Raw genomic sequence first — 8,062 nt, 5'->3', positions numbered from 1 at the left:
TCATAGAATGACACTTCAGTCTCATAGAGATCAATCTGCATATGAGGAGCCAGGTCATCCATTTTGTATCATTTAACTATTCAGAGTTTGTTCAAACTCACACGCTCTCATGTTGAAGAAAGGTTCTGTTTGGAAAGAAGGTGGCTTTAGTGTCACTTTATGCAGGGCCCTCTTTAATATTGATTGGACCCTGGGCAAACATTTTCTTGGGCCCCCCATGCAATTTCACTCTCCACCTGCTCTGAGTCTACAATAAATAGCAGCTAGACTCAAAATCAGTTTACTGAATCAGATCAGGCAGCGATTGCGATTGGTTTTCAGAGCTTACAGTGTATCATTACCACTCACTGACTGAATGCTAGAGGTTACAGCACACATTATGGCTCACTTATTATTTGCTAGAGGTTACAGCACATGACTTCTGCTTGTTGATTGGTTGCTAGAGATTACTGCATCAATACGACTCACTGATTCGTTGCTACAGGTTACTGAACATCATTACCACTCACCAATTGGTTGCTAGAGGTTACTGCACATTATTACTGCTTACTGATTGGTTACTAGAGGTTACTGCATATCCTTACCACTCAATGATTGGTTGCAAGAGGTTAGTGCACATCATTACTGCTCACTGATTGGTTGCTAAAGGTTACAGCACATCATCTCCTCACTGCCTGTGCACCATGGACTGGGGAGGTGAGGGGACCCATCAATAGACATAAAACTCCTAGGGATTCTAGGACTTCTGGGATCAGTGGCAATGCTGGGGGTGTGTGCGATAATCAGTGGCAAAGCTGGGGGTTTGATGGGATCAGTGGCAGTGGTGGGAAGATGGGATTAGTTAGGAGGCAGTACACTGTGGCAAATTCTGAATCATGTAGAGCAAAGCTGGACATCTTTGGCAAGTATATAGTGGGGGGTTCTACACTGACCACCAATTAAAGGGGGAATTTACAATGACCACCAATGTGAGAGGGGATTTACACTGACCACCAATGTGAGGGGGAATTTGCACTGACCACCATGTAACGGGGGATTTTATGTCACCCACCAATATAAAGAGGGATTTTTACACTGACACCAATATAATAGGAGCATTTACACCAACCACCAGTGTAAGGGGGAATATACAATGACCTCCATGTAAGGGGGAATTTACACTGACAACCATGGTCGAGGAGATTTGTACTGACCACCAGTGTAAAGGGAGATTTACACTGACCCCCAGTGTAAGGGCAATTCTGTGTTTAGAACCAATGTAAAGGGAAACGTACACAATGTAATGAAGAATGTAATGGGGAATTTTACATCAACGCCCAAGGTAATGGGGGATTTTACATCAACAATCAAAGGGGATTTCTACACTGTCCACCAATGTAAGGGGGATTTACACTCACCACCAATTTAAAGATGGCTTCTACATGGACTACCAATGTAAGGGAGGATTCAAAACCGACCACAAATGAAAGTTTGGATTTTTTTACTGATTACCAATATAAAGAGGATTTTTTACACTGGCCACCAATGTAATGGGGATTCACATTGATCACTAATGTAATGGGGATTTACAATGACCACCAATGTAATGAGGATTTACATTGGCCACTAATGTAATTTGGAGCATTCACAGGAACCACTAACGTAAGGAGGGATTTACACTGACCACCAATGTAAGGGGGACCTTCACACTGGCCACTAGTGTAAATGAAAGGATTGTAAACCAAGCCCCAATGTAATGAGAAGATTTACACTGACCACCAATGTAACTGAGACATTTAGCCTGCTTTCACATTTGTGTGTGTCGGAAACGCATACAAAATCGCTTTCCTGACACCACAGAAACATGCTGCCCTTTAGCAGATACACAGCAGTGCCATTAATTGTTAATGACACCCTCACGCATCTGCTGTGATGTGTGTTTTCACATGCACCACAATTCACGGTGCTGTGGCACCATGCTGTTTTGAAAAAGGGTTCCACCTCCAATTTGCTTACCTTTGCAGAACAGGCTGATGTTAGGCTTAATGACCACAGTCTTAGGCAAGACTTTCAAGCATGCCCCTTTACCTCCTCTGTGGGCAGCATTCAGCAGAAGTGATGGTGGATATGACCTCAGGGGGGCATGATATACATATCAATGCCACCTCTATGTACATGTCAATGCTGCCAATCTGCAGCTATTTATATTATATAATATATATTAATGCTGCCGCTATTTACATATCAATGCAGGTTATTTACATGTAAACACAGGTTCTACAGGTGAGTCAGCTGTACATGGCAATAGGCAGATCTGAGCAGAATTTGTAACAGAACTTCACACTGAGATATTGGGACACAGAACGGGACTAAAACTTCAAGTGACAAGGGAAATTTAATTGTGATATTTGGCAAGTATGAGGCAGCTGCTTTGGGCCCCACAACAATGATGGGGCCCCAGGCAGATGCCCCTTTTGCCCTGCCTTGTAGACAGCCCTGACCTTATGTTATGTGATTCTTACAGGTTCTTCCCATCCAAACACAACCCCCTTTTATTTCTTTGAAACAAATACATTTGCTTTTGAACAAGTCAATCTGAAAATGTATTTTTATCTACTGAATCTGAATCTGCATATGTCAGTGACTAAATTCTATAAATCAGAATCCTCTCTAATCCCTGGGATATGCAAATACACATTCAAGAATTTTAAGATATCAAGTTTTCAAAAAAAAAAAAAAAAAGCACATCAAGTTTTGCAATGCAAGCTGCTCATAATTTCTTTTTCTGCCAGCTTTCCTGCACAGTGAGTACAAATGACTTCTGAGCATGCAGCAGCAATTCATAAATCTCAGGTATTGGGGATGTATTGCAGTGTGTTTTCTTAGCTGTAGAGGAGGGAATGAAACTAGAAAGAAATAACCCCAAATTAGTGATGGCGAATTTGCCCAGGTACAATAAAGTCTATAGGTGGTGAATCTTATTAATTTCATTTCAATTTAGGGACAATTGGCAAACCCCCAGTTTTGTTTTACAATACTGTACAGCAGGGAGGGGTCTTTTCATGTTCATTCAAAGGCAGCATTGAATATAACATGCTTGGGAGGTGCCTTGAAACTGTAAATGGTGTTTATAACAGTACAATTTTCATGAACAGTATCAGATACTGGGGTTTATTTACTAAAACTGGAGAATGCTAAATCCGGTGCAGCTCTTCAGAGAAACCAATCAGCTTCCATGTTTTTTTGTCAAAGCTTACCGTAATTGAATTGTACTCGGAGTCAATCTGTGATAGTGTAACAAAGGAACAAAAAGCAACAAAAACATAGACCTGAGTTGTGCCCTGGTCAAGTGGTCAGTATGCCTGAAAGGGGGCATACCCAAGTATGAATTGAAATAAAATGAAAAAGAAAAGAAAAAGGGAATGGGTGGGTGGGACACGAGATCCTACGACCACAAGAAGGAGAAGAAGGAGGGCAGGCTTTATGCATCCTGACTCCTCCTACAATAACAGGCTGACCTGCGGTCAGCCTTACACTTGTACTCGGAGTCAATCTGTGATAGTGTAACAAAGGAACAAAAAGCAACAAAAACATAGACCTGAGTTGTGCCCTGGTCAAGTGGTCAGTATGCCTGAAAGGGGGCAAAAAAGACCAGTAGGATGAATATGATGCCAAATTATAGCCCACTGAAATAACGTATAAACTATCAAATTACAACCGCTTATGGTATCTCAAAAAGTGGCTCTGGGCCAAACCCAGAGAAACAAGACGACCTCCACCTACCCAAACGAGCCGGGGTCCCTGGCACAAATACACCGAACCTGCTCCTATCACTTATGACCCAAACCGGGTATAAGCCTGCCCTGAGCACCGAGCTGGTACCCAACATGAAGGAAACCATGAGAATGTGATAGATACCACACGGAAAAAATGACCCATGATGAGAAGTCCGCTGATCACAGCAGGAGGGCTACTCTTCAAGAACCCTGAGGATTGCTTATAGAATGCGCAGCAAATAAAGAAAGTCTGTCGGGGTTTCCAACAACATGAAATGCTGAGTCCAACCAGATACGCCCTGACAATGTCATGCCGATATGAGATAAAAGGGGCAAAAACCGAACCAAGTAGGAAGCCTACTGATCCTGACCTAGAGACTGAGAAAATTCGGAATCCACTAACCCCCTGAGCCTGTAAAAGCTGCTGGAGCTGCCATGCTGACTTATCATAGTTTCATGCTTCTGCCAACCCTAGCCAAAAGCAACTAGGAAATAAAAGGTTGTGTGCATACAAGAGGGAAAAACCAGACCCCTGGGTAACCTACTTCGCGTAAGTGACATGCCACTGGGACAGCAACATGAACTACGAAAGAACGTGAGCATGCTGAGAACCTGCGCCAGGAACGTAAGCTGCGTGAAAGAACGAAACACATGTATAATGCAAGCTATGAACCGTGAGCAGCCTAAGCACCGAAGCTGCAAGAAACCGCAAACTACATGAAAAACCCCGGTAGCACGAGAACGTGAATTGATGAACAGCGTGAGAAACATGAGAACGAGAGTAACCTTGGGAAAACATGAGAAAACCTAGAAGAACGAGAGAAACATAAAAGTGAGATTATCATAGAAACAACAAATTGCAAAAGACACGTAAAATGCATGAGACACGTATATTGCATGAGGCACGTAAATAGCATGAGACACGTAAATAGCATGAGACACGTAAATTGCATGAGACACGTAAATTGCATGAGACACGTAAATTGCATGAGAAACATAAATTGCATGAAAAACGTAAATTGCATGAAAAACGTAAATTGCATAAGAGATGTGAGTTTGTATGAAAAACATAAACAGCGTAAGAACAGATGAGGAGACTTGCCACCGAACAAGCCAATTAAAAACGATCACCTCAATCTGTCAACCCATAGACGTGATGGGTAATCTGCAGTGGTAGAACATGAACAACCCAGCTGTTTGACAGCAACCAAATAACATTACGTACAACCAGCCCCAAGACAAAACACCCCTGGTACCTGACAATGATGATGTGGGTGCAGGAATGGCAAGACCAATAGCGCAAGAATGTGAACCTAATGATGACACCCCCCTACTGTATGCAGTGAGTGAGCCCGAGCAACCTGCAGCGCCTGGACAGGAAATTAAAAACGAACACTCAGGGCTAAGATACCCGCAGACCGTGGTGGGTAGAAGTAAATGTGTAATGGTGAACGTGCACGTATGACGTATGGAAAACAGGCGAGAAGATTGTGGGACAACAATCAATTAAAAACGAAACCTCAGCCTGTACAGATCTGTAGACGTGACAGACCCTGAATGTGAGCACTAGCTAACGGAAATGCAGCGAACGAAAAGCTGTGACAAACATATGACATAAACATATGACATAAACGTAAAATACATGGGAAACCGAGAGAAGCCTGGGAAAACGAGAGAAGCATGGGAAAACGAGAATCAAAGGAAAAATGTGAGAATCAAGGAAAAAACGAGAGAATCAAACGTGAGCACCAAGGGAAAAAACGTGAAAAGATGAGAAAATTAAGAAAAACATGAGGAATGTAAGAAAACATGAAAAGGCATAAGAAGTGACACATTGCACGAGAAACCGTAATTGCATGAAAACACTGTGAAAATTGCATGAAACACTGTGAAAATTGCATGAAACACTGTAAACTGCATGCAAACACTGTAAACTGCATGCAAACACTGAACTGCATGAAAACACTGTGAAACAAATGACAGACCATGACATAAAAAACACATGACATGAAACGTAATAGACCTGTAAAAATAATAAAAAACATGGAAAAAACGAGAGAAGCATGGGAAAATGAGAGAAGCACCCGAAAGCAACATGGAAAAACGTGAGAACATGGGAAGACGTGAGAAACATGGGAAGACGTGAGAAACATGGGAAGACGTGAGAACATGGGAAGACGTGAGAAACATGGGAAGACGTGAGAAACATGGGAAGATGTGAGAAACATGGGAAGACGTAAGCATGAACAAATGTGAGAGGCATGGGAAAACGTGGGAAGCGTAAGAAACATGGAAAACGTGAGAACCAAGAGAAAACGTGAGAACCATGTAAGACGTGAGAAACATGGGAAAACATGAGAAATATAAGAAACATGAATAGGCATGAGAAGTGACAAATTACATAAGAAATCGAACATTTCATGAGAACACCGTAAATTACATGAGAACCGTAAATTGCATGAGAAACGTAAATAGCATGAGAAACGTAAATTGCATAAGAAAATGTAAATTGCATGAGAAACGTAAATAGCATGAGAAAACGTAATAGCATGAGAACCCGTACCAAGGCATGAGAGATTGAAAAATGCATGAGAAACCGTAATTTAATAAAACCGTGAAATGCATTAAAAACGTGTAAAATGCATGAGAAACAGTAAAATGTACGAGAAACAGTAAAAAGCAGGAGAAACAGTAAAAAGCACGAGGAATCGTAAAATACATGAGAAACCGTAAAAAACACGAGAAACCATAAAATACACGAGAATCCGTAAAATACATGAGAAACCGTAAAAAGCACGAGAAACCGTAATTTTTAATGAAACCGTAAAAAATGCATGAAAAACTGTAAAATGCATGAGAACCCATAAATTATATGAGAAACCATAAATCGCATGAGAAACCGTAAAATGCACGATAACCGTAAAATGCATGCGAAACTAACATGCATGAGAACCGTAAATAGCATGAAAACCGTAAAATGAATAAGAAATCGTAAATCGCATGAAACCATAAAATGCATGAGAAACCGTAAATTTAAATCGTAAAATGAATGAGAAAACCGTAAAATGCATGAGAAACTGTAAATCGCATGAAAAAACAAAAATTACATGAGAAATCGTAAATTGCATGCCCCCAAAGGACCCCCACAGAAAATAATGAGATGACAGGCAATGAGCAAGAGTCATGACAACCCCACAGCCTGAATTAACCCCTGAACCCTGTGCTAACACATGCGTAGCATGAGGTAACCGGGTGCTAGCAACATGGCCCCATGCAGGTGAAAAGGCAGCATCCGCAGGCTGCCCTGTCTGCAACTGTACCATAGACACCCCCAACCACACCAAAACATTAAATACCTTGCAACAAACAGCTGAACCCCTTCCCCCACAGCGTGAGTACCGGGATGCCGGCTCCCACGTGGAGCTGGATCTGCACAGGGAGAGGAGCAGACAGGTGGCCGATTACCCCCACGTCAGCATCAGAAGGAGCGGACAGGCGGCCCGGAGCAGCACACACCCGGAGCCCACTGACACAACCCATGTGCAGTAGTACAAAGCACGGATGCTGGAGCTGATAGTAAGTGCTCAGTCCTGTATGCGATCAGACAGAATACACAATACCTGGTTGGCGGTATCACTGGTGGTGTACCTGGGCGGGTGTGCGGTGTATACAAGCAGACTCGGATCGCAGCGCCCCGGGAGTCTTCCGTATCTTTTGGCCATAAGGAGACAGAGCATCCCACTCTCTCTCTCCTTTACATCCCATCTGCCGTCTAACACTTCCTCTTTCCAGCCCCCCCCCAGCCCAGGCCGGCACCTGAGCGGGACGGGTGGCATCTGATGTGGATCCTCCGTTGATGCCACCCGCCCACACCTACCGGAACCGCGACCACCAGGAGAGAGAACCAAAAGAGAACCTTGCAGCCGACCATGCTGCCGCCCTGCAAGCCGAAAACAGGAAGTGATCTGCCGTGACCTGCCCTAACCCGGTAGTGACCTATTGACACGAGATCCTACGACCACAAGAAGGAGAAGAAGGAGGGCAGGCTTTATGCATCCTGACTCCTCCTACAATAACAGGCTGACCTGCGGTCAGCCTTACACCTATCTGAAATTAGACACTGATTGGCTACCATGCACAGCTGCACCAGAGTTTGCACTATTCAGTTTTAGTAAATCAACCCCACTGTGAACACTGGCATTGCGTATGTGGGTGTGGAATTATTTTTTTTTCTTTTACAATTAGCTTGGCCTACATACAACAGCATTACCCCAATCTTATCTATTTTTAAATAAAGCCTTTTTTCA

This window comes from Aquarana catesbeiana, linkage group LG02 (assembly GCF_042186555.1).
Source record: "Aquarana catesbeiana isolate 2022-GZ linkage group LG02, ASM4218655v1, whole genome shotgun sequence".
In the NCBI taxonomy this organism is placed as follows: domain Eukaryota; kingdom Metazoa; phylum Chordata; class Amphibia; order Anura; family Ranidae; genus Aquarana; species Aquarana catesbeiana.
This window is presented reverse-complemented; position numbering follows the sequence as displayed.